Raw genomic sequence first — 13,247 nt, 5'->3', positions numbered from 1 at the left:
GGGGGGGCTGAAGCCCTTTGAGCCCAATGGGTGTTGCGCGCCTGCAGACACTGTCTTGCTTCACTCCTCTCCGGCTGTGATATCCAGAGACGCGCCCTGGAGGCGCCGCTCCGGGGTCCTTCCTGCTTCCAGACCGTACGCCTCATTTATGGGAAATGACGCATCGCTGCGTGAAAGCAGCGATGGTTCACTTCTCAGTGCGCACTCCTTGCGACATTCCTGATGCGTCTTATTTAATGTATGATGCATCATGTCGCAAGGAGTTACAGATACGTCAGTATTTCTGACGTTTCTGTAAGCGCAAAAGTGACGCATTGCTGGAGTGTGTCACAAAAGTGACGCAACTCCAGCAATGCGTCCTTTCACATGGGGCAAGCCCCATATGAAAGGGCCTGCGTCAGTCTTACGCCTGCTGTGAGGCAAGTGCAAGATTTTGACGCAACAGCATCCTAAAAGTGACGCAGTGAAATCTCATAGATTTCACGGCGTCACTTCTACGACCCTTCCTTGCGTCAATACGCCCACCTTGCATACATTATACCTGGCGCAGGTATAATGTGTCGCAGGGGTTTACAAAGTGACGCATCTACTTAGATGCGTCACTTTGTAAATATGGTGCAACAAGGCGCATTTTTTACGCCACTGGTGCGTCACAAAAAGTGACGCACCGGCGGCATAAAAGTGACGCAAGGGCTCATAAATGAGGCCCCTTGTGCGCCGCAGCATCCGGCAGAGCCGACTCGACACTCATCCTCCCTGTGAAGAGGCGCTGTGTGTCCCTTGCAAGTTACAAGTACACATGAAGCGCTGTGTGAAGGGCAGGCGGGTCGACACACGGATCCGTAGGAGCTGCTGCTGCCCAGACGGGCCCAGCAGGGGGTCCCCACAACCAGCAGATGATACCAACTGGTGGAAGCGGAAGGGAGTCTAACGGGTGAGGGGTGGAAGGGGCCCCAGGGCGGGTGTGCAGCTAGCACAGCCCACCCCCGCTTCCTGTCCTCGCCTCCAGCCAATAGAAACCATGAAACGCAGCCCAGGAACTGCAGAGTAAAGGAGGACCACGAGAAACGGCAGTGATAATACGAGCGCCTCTCTCCCATGTCCTTGTCCTTCGCCCTTCGAGGCGCTGCATTCAAGACAAGAGCATTTCTCTGGCGTGACACCAAAACCCTTCCCACAGAGGAGGATCACAAGAAATGCTGCGCTCTGCAGAGCGCGCCCCCCTGCGGTGAAGCGTGCCACGTGTCTGAAAGTGCGCGTCGGTGCGCTGCACAGGGGACACCAGGTCGGACCGGCCCGGTCCTCTTGAAAACACTGACCTGGGGTGCGTGGAGGGTCACATGAAGCGCCTGGAGGCGTGCAGCACAGGGTCTTAAGCGCTATATACATGCTACAGTGTAGTACACATTCACAATGTAGGATCGGCCCTCTTGAAAACACTGACCTGGGGTGCGTGGAGGGTCACATGAAGCGCCTGGAGGCGTGCAGCACAGGGTCTTAAGCGCTATATACATGCTACAGTGTAGTACACAATTTAGGACTGGCCCTTTGGAAAACACTGTCATCCGGGACAGTACCAGCCCATTTAAAGCACTGATTAGGGTGCGTGGAGGGTCACATGAAGCGCCTGGAGGCGTGCAGCCGAAACCACAAAATTAGTTTTACCCCAAAATGACCTCTCACACTGACGGTGCTATTTATTTCACTCCCTAAAACAGTGTTTTTGTCTTTTATCAATGCATTTCTCAATAATCCCTTGCAAAATTAGATTAATGAAGGAATGTGACACGTCCGTAGAAAAACAAGCATACGCTGCTGTTTTCCAGGAACCCAAGCAGCGCTGCAGGGCGTTGGTGCAGCAGGTGCAGCTGCACCGGGCCCGAGACTCGAGGAGTCATCTAACCTTGCTTTCTGCTGCAGTTCATCATTTCAACAGCAGAAATGGGGCCCCTTCCTCACCTGTACAAGGACCCACGACGCACTGGCGCCGTGCTGCGGCGGCGGGTGGATGTGCAGGGATGGGCATCCGCAGAAATCTTTCCAGGGGGGGCAACATTTTAACTTCATCACCATCCTCCGACATGATTGAGCACAAGTATTAAATACATTTAAAAAAATCTAATACGACAAAGAGCTTAAATAAACAAAGAAATCCATAGGGGGAAGAGAAAAATCTTGTGAGGCGCCACATCAGACAACCTGGCAAGTAATAAAACAGAGGGAAAAACTAAAAATGACCGGAAAAAAACAAAAACATTCTAAATCAGGTTGATGCGGTTCTAGAGCATGGGTACTCACAAACTTTCTCTCAGGGGCCAAATTTACAGTGTGGTTTGTGGCCGAGGGCCGCACTGGTGGGGGCGGGGTCAGTGAGGGAGGGGGGTGGGGCTAGAGCTACAAAAAAAACTATGACAATGAGGTTGAACACAGGTCCCTGCAGCGGACACCTTAGTCCGCTGAGCCTCCAGACCCGGCATACACACATCTTTTTCTCTCTCTCTCTCTGTCTGTCTCTCTGTCTCCCTCCCTCTCTCTCTGTCTCCTTCCCTCTCTCTCTGTCTCCCTCCCTCTCTCTATCTCTCTCTCTCCCTCCCTCTCCCTCTCTCTGTCTCCCTCTGTCTCACTCACTCTATCTATCTCTCTCTCCCTCCCTCTCACTCCCTCTCCCTCTATCTCCCTCTTTCTCCCTCTCCCTCTCTCTCTCTCCCTCTGTCTCTCTCCCTCTCCCTCTCTCTCCATCCCTCTCTCTCCATCCCTCTCTCAGTCTCCCTCCCTCTCTCTCCCTCCGTATCTCTCCCTCCCTCTCCCTCCCTCTCTCTCCCTCTGTCTCTCTCCCTCTGTCTCTCTCCCTCTCCTTCTCTCTCCATCCCTCCCTTCATCCCTCTCTCTCCATCCCTCTCTCTGTCTCCCTCACTCTCTCTCCCTCTCCCTCCCTCTGTCTCTCTCCTTCCCTCCCTACCTCTTTCTCCCTCTCTACCCCTCCCTTTCCATCCCTCTCTTTCTCTCCCTCCCTCTCCCTCCCTCCTTCTGTCTGTCTGTCTCCCTCCCTCTGTCTGTCGCCCTCCCTCTGTCTGTCTCCCTCCCTCTGTCTGTCTGTCGACCTCCCTCTGTCTGTCTGTCGCCCTCCCTCTGTCTGTCGCCCTCCCTCTGTCTTTCGCCCTCATGTCTGTCGACCTCCCTCTGTCTGTCTGTCGCCCTCCCTCTGTCTGTCGCCCTCCCTCTGTCTGTCTCCCTTCCTCTGTCTCCCTCCCTCTGTCTCCCTCCCTCTCTCTGTCTCACAGTCTCACTCCCTTTGTCTCACTCCCTTTGTCTCCCGCCCTCTGTCTGTCACCCTCTGTCTGTCTGTCACCCTCTGTCTGTCTGTCACCCTCTGTCGGTCTGTCGCCCTCTGTCGGTCTGTCGCCCTCTGCCTGTCTGTCGCCCTCTGTCTGTCTCCCTCTGTCTGTCTGTCTCCCTCCCTCTGTCTCCCTCCCTCTGTCTGTCTCCCTCTGTCTGTCTCCCTCCGCCTGTCTCCTTGTCTCTCTCTCTCTCTGTCTCACTCCCTTTGTCTCCCTCCCTTTGTCTCCCTCCCTCTGTCTCCCTCCCTCTGTCTCCCTGCCTCTATCTCCCTCCCTCTGTCTCCCTCCCTCTGTCTGTCGCCCTCTGTCTGTCACCCTCTGTCTCCCTTCCTCTGTCTGTGGCCCTCTGTCTGTGGCCCTCTGTCCGTGTCCCTCCCTCTGCCTCCCTTCCTCTGCCTCCCTCCCCCTGCCTCCCTCTATCTCCCTCCCTCTGTCTCCCTCCCTCTGTCTCCCTCCCTCTCTGTATCCCTCACTCTCTGTCTCCCTCCCTTTGTCTCCCTCCCTTGTGTGTCCCTCCCTCCCTGTCTCCCTCCCTTGTGTGTCCCTCCCTCCCTGTCTCCCTCCCTATGTCTCCCTCCCTCTGTCTCCCTCTCTGTCTCCCTCCCTTTGTCTGTCTCCCTCCCTCTGTCTGTCTCTCTCCCAGTCTGTCTCCCTCCCTCTATCGCTCCCCTCCCTCTGTCTGTTGCCCTCTGTCTCACTCCCTCTGTCCCCCGCTCTATCTGTCTCCCTCTCTCTCTGTCTCGCTCTGTCTGTCTCTGTCTCCCTCCCTCAGTCTCCGTCCTGCAGTCTCCCTCCCTCAGTCTCCGTTCCTGAGTCTCCGTCCCTCAGTCTCCCTCCCTCTTTCTGTCGCCCTCCTGTCTGTTGACCTCCCTCTGTCTGTCTGTCGCCCTCCCTCTGTCTGTCGCCCTCCCTCTGTCTGTCTCCCTTCCTCTGTCTCCCTCCCTCTGTCTCCCTCCCTCTGTCTCCCTCCCTTTCTCTGTCTCACAGTCTCACTCCCTTTGTCTCACACCCTTTGTCTCCCGCCCTCTGTCTGTCACCCTCTGTCTGTCTGTCACCCTCTGTCGGTCTGTCGCCCTCTGTCGGTCTGTCGCCCTCTGTCTGTCTCCCTCCCTCTGTCTCCCTCCCTCTGTCTCCCTCTCTCTCGGACTCCCTCTTTCTCGGTCTCTCTTCCTATGTCTGTCTCCCATCCTGTATCTCCCTCTATCTGTCTCCCTGTCTGTCTGTTTCCCTCCCTATGTCGCCCCCTTCCCTCTGTCACCCTCTGTCTCCCTGCCTCATTGTGCTTATCTATAATAATGTCCCCCCCTCGCCTCTTTCACTATCTTCTCTCGTCAATCATTTCTCCCTCTTTCCTCTCCCTCTCTCCGTTTGTCTTTACTCCCCACTCCGTCTCTTATTTTTCCTTTTGGCTCTGTCTCTCTCTTTTATCTCTCCTCTGCTCTTACATCTCCCTTAGCCTCAACATGGAGGGTTAGTTACATTTCTCCACTACAACATTGTCAAAATCGAATTTTCATTTTTTTCCCATTTTAGTCATATTGTTCTTTAAATGTAGTTATTTCAGTCCTTAGTGTTTTTTCGGAGTATTTCCACTCTTAGCTGTCTTAGCACTCCCCCCATTGCACAAATTCATGAGAATGAAACTTTCAATTTCAATCCGGTCTGTCACTTCACAGTTTTTAAACTACGAATGTTGGCACTAGCCCCGCTCCCCGAACGACGCCCCCACCCGCGCCCCTAAGCTTTGTATCTGATCGTTGTGGCCTGCTGTGAGGGACTAAAGCTGCCTGGGATGGGGGGGGGGGGGGGGGGAGATGCTCCATGCTGTGTCTCCTCTGCCGGCCAGTGTCATACTGCCCATGGCAATGGAACGGCTGCCTCTGTGACCTGCTGGGACTCACACTCGGGCTGTACTGTAGCAGCCTCTCATGTGTCGCCCCAGCAGGAAAGTCGGCCCAGGAATGTGAGCCCATCCTCTAGAACCGGGCCTGGATCCAGAGGGGTGCAAGCGCCCCCTCTTGCCCCCCCCCCCTGCGGACGCCCATGCTGAGGTGAACCCCTTAAAAAGTGGGGTTCACGTCCTGCCAAGAGACCTGGAGATGTGCGTGCGGTGCAACACGCACCAAGAGGGGAGGCTTGCTTTCCACGCCTCTTCTGTTAACATGCCTCAGGCTCAGAAACTCCAGACTGGGGAGAGCTGCGCGCGGTGCCCAGGACCGAGGCCTCGTCCTCCTTATTAGGAAGCGCCGGGAGCCCCGCGTCTCGGCCACCCACAAATCAACTTTATTGAAGCAAGACGCCGCGGTGGCCTTGAGGGGAGCGGACTCGGAGTCCAACAGCGCGCTCCAGTGGCGAAGCTGAGGTACTGCAGCGCAATCCGATGTCAACTGCGCCAAGCGCCCGGGCAGGCTGTAACAAATGAGAGATGAGAGCGGGGGTGCACGTCTAGGGTACGTCACGCTCCCGCCACCAATGGTGATCAATATCCCAGCCTGTGTTTATTGCTGCACGTGCTCCAAATAACATGTCACTCTGGGATGCATTTATATCCACTGGCTACAGATACATCATGCACAGAAACATCTCTCACAAATTGTGTGTCCTACATATCATGTACAAAAATATTGTATATATTTTCTATTATTAATTACGAGTCAGTCTTTTTGTAGGCGGTATTTAGGACCCAATATTTATGTCAGAAGGTATGTTACTACCATACTGTTTTCACCTGGTCATAGATTCTAGAAAGGCATCTGTGAGATATTAAGGGTTGTTTTCTCACGTTATTGAAGTTGTACTGGGATAATAACACTTCTGTCCTATAGTACACGAGTGACTGTACATTTATCAGTAAACGGACCAACTCACGGGAGAGAGGGTCAGACGAACCTTCATTTGCACGGGCAATTTAAAACCCCAGCTGCAAGGCAGCGCTGAACAAAAGAGGGGGTCACAGCTGACGAGGGCGATGAAAGGTGGGTGAGGTGCGAGGCAGGAGGAAGGGAAGGAAGAGGACAGAATGATGGGATGTTTGAGTGCCCACGTGGATATGGGCAGAGCGCAGGAGATGCTTCGACATCCGCAGTGCCAATGCTGGCACCTTAGCATCCAACAAAACAACAGTTGATGGACAGAATGCAGAACAATGTCAAACATTCACCCTAGTACAGAGATCTGGGCCTAAATCCATCGGTTTTTTTGCTCACCCTGCCATTCCAGTTTTAACCCAGCCATATGCAAATCAGTCTTGACCCTTTGCCTCATGGGAACACTCCAGCCCGAACTGCCAAGCCATTTCTTTCCTGGACCGGAATCAAACATCCTAGGACTGGTTTCTGGCTATCAGCCGTCTTCAGCCAGGATAGCTTGACTCCAGTGGTGTGGAGAGCACAAGACCCACGTCTGGGCAAACCCGTCCCACTTGGGGTGACAAATGCAAAAACAACAGTTGATGGACAGAATGCAGAACAATGTCAAACATTCACCCCAGTACAGAGATCTGGGCCTAAATCCATCGTTTTTATGCTCCCCATGCCATTCCAGTTTGAACCCAGCCATATGCAAATCAGTCTTGACCCTGTGCCTCATGGGAACAGTCCAGCCTGAACACCTAGGCCGGGTCCTCCCTTGACTGGAATCAAGCATCCAAGGACCGGTTTCGAGCTCTGAGAGCTGAAGTGACGGTCACTTTGTCGTACTGTAGTGTTCCGTAAAGTGGGGGGGCGTCTTAAGTTCTTTCCTGAATGAGAGCCTGGTTGAGGCGGTCCTGATGGATACTGAGATCCTGTTTTAGACTCTAGGTGCATAAAGACAGCTCTCCTGTTGTTTTGTTTCTCTTCTTTGCTCGTCTTCTTTGCCACTATGAAGGTGTCGCAGCGGTGAGTCTGCCCGGAGCCGCCAGCGGTGGTGAGTTTTCAACCAGGTGGCCCGGCTGCCGGCTGAGATGGCTTTATAGATGATGCAGATGGTTTTGAAGATGCTGTGAGCTGGCAGGGGGGGGGGGGCAGTGGCGGCCACCAGGGTGCGGGCGGTGGATTACGTTTCTTCAGGCCCTTGATGAGGCCTGCTGCAGTCTGCTGAGTGCCCTTAATGGGGTCGTGTGGAGTCTGGGAGACCATGGGTGCTGATGCGAGGGTACAGAGGCTTGAACCGCAGTTTTGAAGTTTCTATATATGAGGGATCGTTTCCCTGTCTGCGGTAGAGCGTGCTTCCCCTCCCCCCCCCCCCCTTTTACCCCCTGGCCGCTGTGGTTCTCTTTGCGCTGCTTTCCTTGATGGTGAGTTTGGTCGGAAGGGTGAGTCTGAGAGACTTGGGTGAGGGTTGAGTTCCTGTGGTAGCACCAGGCGTGGCTAGTTGTTTCTTGTTGTTATTCGTGAATCGCAGGTGTTCCGCTTGGTGTGGCTGGCTTCAGCTAGGGAGTGGATATCCAGGTGTGTGTGAGGTGGGAGCTGTTTTTGGGGCGTTGGCTGCCTGCGGGGGAGGGGGCTTTCAGGTAGATGTTGGTGTCATTTGTGGATCGATGACTTTTGATGCTATCGATGACTGAGACCCGAGGGACTCCATGTTGAGGTTGAATATCACAAGATACAACCGTGGAGGACACCCAAGGAGACGGGGACGTCTGAGCCGTGGAGGCGCCCTCGGAGTGAAATGGTGTCATTGGGTTAGGAGGGTGTTCTCGACCTTCTTTTCACATTTCTCATGCCTTCCACCACCCCTTCTCTTCCCTTCATTCACCAGTCACCTCTCACTCCTCTTCCTTCATCCCTCAGTCTTCACTCTTCATTTTCACTCCTCATCCATACGTCTTCATCCCTCACTCCTCTGTGCATCTCTTCGGATCTGATTGACGTGTGTGTTCTGTGGATGCCTCGGGCCAGTTCTGCAAAGTGCATTTGGGTTTGTACATACAGCGTGGCATATTCTGTGTGTGCAGTGGCCCTTTTATGTGCAGTGAGCTCTCGTCTGTGTATACAGTGAGCACCGTTCTGTGCAGTGGGCCCTTTTAGGTGCAGTGAGCTCTCTTCTGTGCATACAGTGAGCACCGTTCTGTGCAGTGGGCCCTGTTAGGTGCAGTGAGCTCTCTTCTGTGCATACAGTGAGCACCGTTCTGTGCAGTGGGCCCTTTTAGGTGCAGTGAGCTCTCTTCTGTGCATACAGTGAGCACCATTGTATACAGTGGGCCCTGTTAGGTGCAGTGAGCTCTCGTCTGTGCATACAGTGAGCACCGTTCTGTGCAGTGGGCCCTGTTATATGCAGTGAGCTCTCTTCTGTGCATACAGTGAGCCCCGCTCTGTGCAGTGGGCCCTGTTCTAATCAGCAATGTGTGTGCATGCGGCGGGTCCTGGTCTGTGCATTCATTGGGCTCAGTTCTGTCTCTGTAAGAGTTGTTCTTTGCCATGCTCTGTGCATGCAGTGCATCCTCTCCTGTAGGTACAGTGGGCAGTGTTCTGTGCAGTGGGCTTTGTTCCACGCATAGTGTGCTCAGTTGTCAGCAGTGAGTTCTGTAGATGCAGTGTGGCCTCTTCTGTGCGTGCTGTGGACTGTGTTCCATTCACGGGACTCTTTTCTCAGTACTTGTGTTCTGTACAGTACGGTCTGTGCAGGGGGCTCTGTTCGGTGCAGCACGTTATATTCTGTGCAGCACGTTCTGTTCCGTGCAGCCGGCTCGGCGCATGCAGCACGTTCTGTTCTGTGCAGCACGTTCTGACCCGTGCAGCACGCTCTGACCTGTGCAGCACGCTCTGTTCCGTGCAGCGGGCTCTGCTCTGTGCATGCAGCACGTTCTGTTCTGTGCAGCACGTTCTGTCCCGTGCAGCACGTTCTGTCCTGTGCAGCACGTTCTGACCCGTGCAGCACGCTCTGACCTGTGCAGCACGCTCTGTTCCGTGCAGCGGGCTCTGCTCTGTGCATGCAGCACGTTCTGTTCTGTGCAGCACGTTCTGTCCCGTGCAGCACGCTCTGTCCTGTGCAGCACGCTCTGTTCTCCTGTGCTCTGCAGCACGTCCCGTTCCGTGCATACATCAGCCAGCTCCGCGGATCCGCTCGGAGGCGCCTGCACTCCGTGCTGCGTCGGCTGCTGCTATTTCCAAACTCCCCTCCTCTGTCCTTCACCTCTCATCTCACACATGGCCCCTTTCTGGAGGCGTTGCCTAGCAACCGCAGCCTGCCGGAGGACCAGCCTCTTCTGAGCATCTATTCTTCAAACAAGAGCGGGCCCGTGTGAGCAGGAGGAGGGGGAGGTGGGGGGCGAGGAACGCGGAGTGATGCCTCTGCCAAGATGTGTGCGTGTGGGGGCGGGAGGGGGGAGAGAGGGCCAAGGGATAAAGGTTACTGATGGAAACAGCCCCCACATGCAATCTACTCGCACCCAGAGCTCGAACAGCCCACAAACATCTATCTGCAGCCAGAGAATGTGAAATCAAAAACTATAGTAACAACTCTCTCTCTCTCTCTCTCTTTCTTTATATATATTTTTTTTTTCACTGAAAATAACAGGTTACAGGGACACACTGATGACATCATCAAATGAGTGTAAGTTTATGATTGTTAAACATATATACTAAGCTCCTATAAAAGTTAAATTCATGTACAAGGTCCGCTACTAATGAGTGATATTACTTCTAACATATATTATGTGAGTGGCTGACCGTATCCATGTGTGAGTGGTTGTCTGAGTGGCTGCATGGGTGTGTAATTGGCTATATGGATGTTAGTGGGTATGTGAGTAGTTGTATGGGTGAATGAGTGGCTGTGTGAATGGGTGTCTTGAAGAGTGAGTGGGTGTGTGAGTAACTGTACGGGTGAGTTAGTGACCGAGTGAGTGACTGCATAGGTGTGTGAGTGGCTTTATGGCTGAGAGAGTGGGTGTGTGACTGGCTGTGTTTGTGAGTGAGCTGCTGTTTCAGTGTGCGCATAGGTAAGTGAGTGGGTGTGAGTGGCTGTTTTAGAGAGTGAATGTGTCAGTTGCTGTAAGTGTGAGTGAGTGGGTGTGTATGTGAGTGTTTGTTTGGATGTGTGAATGGCTATGTAAGTGATTTTGTGGGTGTGTGAGTCGGTCTGTGAGTGGTTATATGGGTGAGTGAGTGGCTGTGTCAGTGAGTCTTTGAGTGGGCCTTTGAGTGGGTGCATGAGCCTGAGTAAGTCTGTGAGTAGGTGCATCAGAGCATGAGAGGGTCTGCGAGTGGGTCCGTGACTGTCTAAGTGGGTTTGTGAGTGGGTGCATGAATGTCTGAGTAGGTTTATGAAAGGGTGTATGTGTCTCATTGGAACTGTGAGTGGGTGTGTAAGTGTATCAGTGGGTCTGTGAGTGAGTGCATACGTCTTTGAGTGGGTCTGTGAATGTGTGAGTCTCTCAGCAGGTCTGTGAGTGGATGTATGAGTGGGCCTGGGAATGGCTGCATAAGTCTCTCACTGGGTGTGTGAGTGTCTGAGTCGGTCTGTGTAGGAAAGTGCTCCTTTTTGTATGGTTACCTGCACTGTTTGCCTGACGATTGATGCACTTTGACTTGATGTGCCATTGGCTTCTGCCAATCAGGTTCCAAGAGCGTGTGTTCTTTCCCCAAAATGGTATCTTTTTATCCACAATTGGCACATTCCTGGGCACAGGTGAGCCCCTTGTGAAAGGTACCATGGGTACCAAGGGCTGGAGCACCTATTGTGCCACCCTTAGAGACCCTGCACCTTGACACCCATACACTGCCTTTGCAGGCTGCGTGTTTTGGTACAGAGGAAAGTGAAGAGTTGACATGGCACCCATCCCTGAGTGCCATGCCTGAAACCCCCTGCCAGTGGCCTAGGTAAGTCACCCCTTTAGCAGGGTGCACTAGACCACAGGTGAGGGAACAGTTGCAAGAGGACTGTACCCTGACAGTGTCTACGTCCATTCATAGACATTGTAAGTGCAGTACAGCCATAAAGAGTATAACGTCTGGGAGTTGGTCATTACAAACTCCACAGCACCATAATGACTTTACTCTAAACTGGGAAGTTTTTCATCAAACTTCTCAACACATTAAACCCACACTGATGCCAGTGTAGGATTTAATGTAAAATGCACTGAGGGGCATCTTAGAGATGCCCCCTGAAAAAATACCAGCCCTGGTGTGGTTCCTGAATGCCTACATGCCATTTGCCACCATCAGACAGGGTTTTGGACCCCTGGGTAGAGAACCTCCACTCTCTGGGTCCAGAAACAAAGTCCATCCTGGGCAGGGGTGTCATGCCTCCTCCCCAAGGACGGGCGGGGTCCACAAAGGGGAAGTTTGAAAGGCCTGCCGCCTTTGTTAGTTGACCCTGCCTTTTGCTCCCCCAGCAACTAACTGCCACTGGTTCTGACCCCCACTTTGGGTGTGAGAATCGGCCGGAAAACCAAGTTAGGAAGAGAGGTATGCCCACCTTTGCCAACCCCACCTCTCAAGTGAAGGACACATCTCAGTCCCTTCCATCTAGAAGATGAGGGGACCCAGCCAATCAGAGAGAGGTTCATGCCCCCTCCCACTGGAGGGTGGCATAGTAGGGGGTGTACTCACTGCAAGGAAAGGACCCATTGGTCCCAACCTGCACACCCCTGTAACACCCCTAAATGTAGTATTTAGGGGAGACCCTGAACCTTGCCTCCTCAGACTCAAGACGAAGAAAGACGGAAAAAACATGGTGAACAAGAAAAAAAGAGAACAACTGCTTTCAACCCAGCCCTACCGGCCTGTCTGGACTGCAACCTGCAACCAGCGAAACCCCAGCATGTCCGGCAGCCAGCAGCCATCCAGAACCAGGAGGACCTGCCCTGCCTTCACCATAAAGACTCTGTAATTCATAAAAGCCTTTTTGGCTCGGGCCCTAAATATCTGACTGAAAAGTTCAGTGTTTACAAGCCTGGACGCCTTCTGCGCTCCAGCAATCAATTATTGCTACAGATTCCCCATATCAGGAAGGCAAGACAGGGCGGCCGAGCACTGTCCTATAAGGGCCCCACCCTATGAAATACACTCCCCCTTACGTTGAGGCAAAACATCAACCATCTGGCTTTTAGGAAATCCCTTAAAACACACTTATTCCTGACAGCGTAATTTCTTCTGTTCACCCCAAGATTGAATTTAGGCATATATGGCAACGCAAGCACGGAGATACCCCTTTGGGGGTCGAGTCAGGCGCTATACAAGTATATAAATAAATAAAATAAATATCCCATGAGCACCGGATTTGCTCAACCAAAGACTCCAACACAGACCTCGGATCTAGCCAGATCTGTAATTCTGCACCACTTTGCACCTGATGCCCACGGCCCAAGTTTGAGTGGCCCAACATTATGAGGAGGTCTCCTCAGCAATCCTGACCAGGGATCCAGTGATCCCTGACTGGTCTCGATATTCTATACCATGCCTGCAGTCTCAGACTGAGGGATCCCCCAACGGTGACCGGAGCTGGTAAGAAAACCTGATGCCTAAAGACACCCCTGCACCCGACACACCATGGCCTTAGGTGGCCCAACAGACAGTGTCCAGACATCCCCCAACAACCCAACTTACCTCTCTTGCTGGTAGTCACCTTCAGAAAACCTTCTTGCCACAGGGCTCCCGACGTCTCCTTGGCACTCTGCATTCGGCTGCCCCAGTGCCACCGGTGATGCAGCTCCTGTGCTGATTGTTGGCCGATGCAGTGCTGATCTTAAACCCAGGAGCAGTCCCTAACCGAAAGGCCCCCTAGTCCCATTGGCTAACATTGGACCCTGTACTCTGCACCTGCCCGCCCTAGGGTCAATGGTGGTGCAACTCGAGTGCCTTCGTGAACCTTGGGTCTAACCCGAAACACTCAACCTTATGAGTCATTTATTTACCTGCAAACCAATAACATTCTTTTTCCCCATAGGAACCCCCCATGTTGTGGTTTTCCCTCTGAAATGTCCTGTGT

This window comes from Lissotriton vulgaris, chromosome 5, assembly GCF_964263255.1.
Source record: "Lissotriton vulgaris chromosome 5, aLisVul1.2, whole genome shotgun sequence".
Classification (NCBI taxonomy): Eukaryota; Metazoa; Chordata; class Amphibia; order Caudata; family Salamandridae; genus Lissotriton; species Lissotriton vulgaris.
This window is presented reverse-complemented; position numbering follows the sequence as displayed.